The following is a 5,296-nucleotide window of genomic DNA, read 5'->3' as shown; positions in this document are numbered from 1 at the left end:
ATCTGGATAGTCCAACAAGCAGACACTTTGTTTAGAGTATTTCATTGTGAAATATATTAGGAAACAACCATTGCTATTAATCCCTGCTTACTCCATGACTTTTCTAGACTATTAAAATTAATGCTTCTTTTTTTTCATACATGTCTCCACAACTACTCTTGAATGTTAGGGCACTGGGGCCTAAAACTACATGCTTAGAATGGGTTCTTATAAACTTCATGAGAGCGCAGTCATTTTATGATATGAATTCCCACATTTAACAATCGTGTAAATATAACAAATATTTATCAACTTGGAAAAATTTATCAGTAAAGAGGAAAGGACCAATTATGGTAATAACAAAGGCTATAGGAATATGTTGAGTTATGTATATAGCATTTGATTGGTTATGACATTTCTTTATTGATAACTAATAAGTACTTAAAATGTATCATTTGCAGGCTTTAATTTTAGCTGATATGAAAGATACAGAGAGTAGACCCAAAAGACACTGAGGGTCTGAAATCTGGGCTCAACTTGGTAGGAGGGCAAATGACAGTTCCTTCCAACCCCAAAAATGAGTTGAGACAAAATTGTGAGAAGGGGCTTAGCATGACTGAAATTAGGTTGAGTGATTGTAGCTCCGGAAGCACAGTATAAGAGAAAGATAATGAAATTATTAAGGAAAAAAGATACCATGTCTTCACAGAACTTGTTAATCACACTGATGTGCTGCAGTCACCACCAGGAATTTATTCTGTCTCTGTGGGAACTGATGAGCAACATCTAAACATGCATTAGGAAATATAGGGTGGAATCTTGGTGTCAGCAAATAAAGGTGTGCCTTAAGGATAGCATCTTCCCTGGTGGCTCAGACAGTGAAGTGTCTGAGTGCAATGTGGGAGACCTGGGGTCAATCCCTGGGTCGGGAAGATCCCTGCAGAAGGAAATGGCAACCCAATCAAGTATCCTGGCCTGGAGAATCCCATGAATAGAGGAGCATGGTAGGCTACAGTCCATGGGGGTCGCAAAGAGTCGGACACGATTGAGCTACTTCACTTTCACTTTCATTTAAGGACAGTAGAGCAAAAATGACTTTATACAATATCACTTGTAATATACATATCTTGTGCTGACCATGTGCCAGTCACTGATTATGTCATGCTATCTTTGGTATCACAGTGACAGTACAGTGGTGATCATGATTTTGATGATCAAGATTTTATATATTTTCAATTACATAATGAATTTCTATGCTGAAGCTGTCTACTCTTTTAAGCCTATACCAGTATCTAATAGAATATAATGTAACTATGAATGCATTAAGGTACATGCCGTGCATTTCCATTGCTTTAATTTTATTTGTATCTCTTCCTTCACCCATACACTCCATATGTACGTACCCATTCATTTCAGCAGGGATGATTTCAGAAATCCTGTTACATCCATTACCTCTTTTATCTTTGTTCTCGTTTTCTTGCTTACAAATATTGGATCAGGTGTCATTGACCTAGGATGCATAACAAATGTTTTCTTGTTCTGAAGAGTTTATGAAACAGTGCAGTAAACTAGTCAGACATTTTATTAAAGCCTCATTTTTCTCTTCATCGTTTGTAAAAAGAAAATGAAAGTATGAAGATGAACATATAACTTTACTGTTCAAATACAAGAATTGTAGGTATTCGTTGACATCTCCCCCCAAAATTTCAATGTTCATTCAGTTCAGGTCAGTCTCTCAGTCGTGTCCGACTCTTTGTGACCCCATGAATCACAGCACGCCAGGCCTTCCTGTCCATCACCAACTCCCGGAGTTCACTCAAACTCATGTCCATCCAGTCGGTGATGCCATCCATCTATCTTATTCTTGGTTGTCCCCTTCTCCTTCTGCCCACAATCGTTCCCAACATCAGAGTCTTTTCCAGTGAGTCAACTCATCGCATGAAGTGGCCAAAGTACTGGAGTTTCAGTTTTAGCATCAGTCCTTCCAATGAACACCCAGGACTAATCTCCTTTAGAATGGACTGGTTGTATCTCCTTGCAGTCCAAGGGACTCTCAAGAGTCTTCTCCAGCACCACACTTCAAAAGCATCAATTCTTTGGCGATCAGCTTTCTTCACAGTCCAACTCTCACATCCATACATGACCACGGGAATAACCATAGCCTTGACTAGACGGACCCTGGTTGACAAAGCCATATCTCTGCTTTTCAGTGTTATCTAGGCCGATCACAACTTTCCTTCCAAGGAGCAAGCGTCTTTCAGTCATGTCTGCAATCAGCATCTGCAGTGATTTTGGAGCCCCCCAAATAAAGTCTGACATTGCTTCCACTATGGGAAGCAATCTATTTCCCATCTATTTCCCATGAAGTGATGGGACCAAATGCCATGATTTTGCTTTCTGAATGTTGAGCTTCAAGACAACCGTTTCATTCTCCTATTTCACTTTCAACAAGAGGCTTTTTAGTTCTTCATTAGGCTCCATAATCTGACATTTATTAGATAGGTCCATTTTAATTAGCATGGTTTTCACGTAACGATGATTCTTGATGAGTTGACTTGAAAGAGAGGAGGCAGATATACAAGTGATCGTTGGCACTGAGGGCCATGAGTTGCCTCCCTTTTGAAGGTTACGAAAAAGACTATCATGTGCTGACATATCAAAATATCTAATCTGGAAACTTAGAATACTCCATCCTCAGTTCATAAAAACTGCTCTGTAATGGAGATACGATGTGGTTCTGAGAAGCAGATGTAGTTATAGTAGGCAAATCCTCAACGTGTCCATTTACCTGAGTATAGCTGCTATGTGAGTGCCACTTAAACATGCTCAACTGATTTAAAACAGCAGGTTGATCTTCCAAAATCTGCTCTGTTTGGTTAACTGATATTGATTATGGGGACTGTAAGTCACACAGAGTTAAATCTCTTTTATTAGCGACCATCTGGCTGGTGTGAGGCTTTTGTATGAAAGGCACACTTAAACTGGTGGAGGCTGAAAATGTACTCTCTCCACTAGTTTCAGGAAGAAAATCAGAGTTACGACCATCTCTGTTGACACTTGCCTTAACATGCTTCTTGCAATCTCGAACTAATGAAGATATTGCAGACGCATTGTTAATCCCAACTCTTCTTTTTATTCTTACTAATAGTTTAGGATAGCCTCTTTTGAAATTTGGATTATAGTAGATCTGTAACTAAAGTCAAAGGATAAAATTATTTAGTTTCTTTATAAACCAAGGTAAAACTGCCATAAAAGCTAAACTATAAAAGTTTATTCCTTCATACAGATGGCTAACAAACACATGAAAAGATGCTCGACATCACTCATAATCAGAGAAATGCAAATCAAAACCACAGTGATGTACTATTTCACTCGAGTCAGAATGGCTTCTATCCAAAATCTACAAGCAATAAATGCTGGAGAGGGTGTTGAGAAAAGAGAATCCTCTTACACCGTTGGTGGGAAAACAAACAGCACAACCACTATGGAGAACAGTGTGGAGATTCCTTAAAAATCTAGAAATAGAGCTGTCATACGACCCAGCATACGCACTCTTGGGCATACACACCGAGGAAACCAGAATTGAAAGAAATACATGTACTCCAAAATTTATCGCAGCATTGTTTATAATAGCCAGGACATGGAGGCAACCTAGATGTAATCTGCAGCTGAATGGATAAAAAAGCTATGGTGCATATAAACAAAGGTGTATATTAAAAAGGATACATTTGAATCAGTTCCAATGATGTGGATGAAACTGGAGCCTATTTTACAGAATGAAGTAAGGCAGAAAGAAAAACACCAATATATTATACTAACACATATATATGGAAATTAGAAAGGTGAAAACGATAACCCTGTACACGAGAAAACAAGAGAGAGACAGATGTATAGAACAATCTTTTGCACTCTGTGGGAGAGGGCGAGGGTGGGATGATTTGGGAGAATGGCATTGAAACATGTGTATTATCATATGTGCAACGAATCACAAGTCCAGGTTTGATGCATGATACAGGATGCAAGGGGCTGGTGTCATGGGATGAACCAGAGTGATGGGATGGGGAGGGAGGTTGGAGGGGGTTCTAGATGGGGAACACATGTACATCCAGAGCAGATTCATGTCAATGTATGGCAAAACCAATACAATATTGTAAAGTAATCAGCCTCTAATTAAATAAATTTAAAAAAGAAAAAAAATATTCCTTTAATGATACTAATTAAATTGCATCAAATAAAACGCCTCCAGATTAGTTTTAACAACTAACATGGTAGAACAATTATGCTTTTAAACGAAAAATATGTTGTATATATAGAGTAAATGTCACTTTAAATTTCTTGAAGCCTCATATCTTGTTTCAAGTTGACTGGAAAATTTGTTAAACATCAAATACTATATCCTCCACCTGTTCTCAACTTCAAAAGATAAAGCTTTTTCAACAATTTGCTATATCAATTTTAAATTCTGTTTTAGCTACATATGGTAACATGCTTTCTAGGTCACATGATTTAACCTTACATATTGGTAATAAGTGAAAATTTTGGAATACCTTGCTCGAAAGAGAGATGTTGTTTTCTTCTTCCAGAAAGTCAGATAGTGAAGCAGAACTTTGAAGAAGTTGTCACTTTTTACTGAACCCATAAAGGTTAAGCTGTCGAACTTAACTTTTCATTTTATTGGTTTCAAGTATTCTGAAAGGTGCCTTTCTTTCCAAGAATTCTTTCCTGAAAAGTTCTTCATTGATCAAAATACAAGTGCCACTCTCATCCCACCAAATAGATTCAAATTGAACACTTTCAACAATATTATACAATTTTTGTGGAAAAGTGAATGAAAGAAAATCATTCAGCTCACGTGTTTCAGAGACAGAAAATGTGTAACATGGCCTTTTCATCAGAACTTCATCAGACAAAGCCTGAAAAGCATATTCTTCAATAAGAGATCACAAAACCGAATCCCCAGCAAGTGCATAATCCTACAAAGGTCTGATGGAGGTTTCTGAACCAGGGCATTCATCGTTAGGAGGCACATCTTGAATTTCTGAAGAAATATGTGCCATCTCAGAAAAATCTTTATTCAGACACGTTTCTCAATTTTTTGATTTTACACACTGCAAATTCAAATGCTGCTTGGCTGTCCTACAGAGAGAAACTCCCTAGACCATCAGAGTGGTTCAAAAAGTCACTGGTCTCCTAGCGATGGACGGGTGTCTGTTACATCACAAAGTTACTGGTCTCCTAGCAAATGAAGCGTAATGTTCAACCAGTGTCTACTTCAGCATAATCTTAAAATACAGTCTCCTTACATAAATAGCAACCA

The 5,296-nt window shown here is 37.9% G+C and overlaps 1 pseudogene; it reads right to left on the bottom strand.

The window, feature by feature from the left end:
• Positions 1–2,412: 2,412 nt before the first annotated feature.
• On the bottom strand, positions 2,413–5,036 carry LOC148773076 (heat shock transcription factor, Y-linked-like; annotated as a pseudogene).
• Positions 5,037–5,296: the final 260 nt, after the last annotated feature.

The sequence above is a fragment of the Moschus berezovskii genome, chromosome Y, assembly GCF_049115385.1.
Source record: "Moschus berezovskii isolate FMDL1 chromosome Y, NW_MosBer_1.0, whole genome shotgun sequence".
Taxonomy (NCBI): Eukaryota; Metazoa; Chordata; class Mammalia; order Artiodactyla; family Moschidae; genus Moschus; species Moschus berezovskii.
The sequence above is the reverse complement of the archived record's forward strand: the minus strand, read 5'-3'. Positions and strand labels throughout refer to the sequence as shown.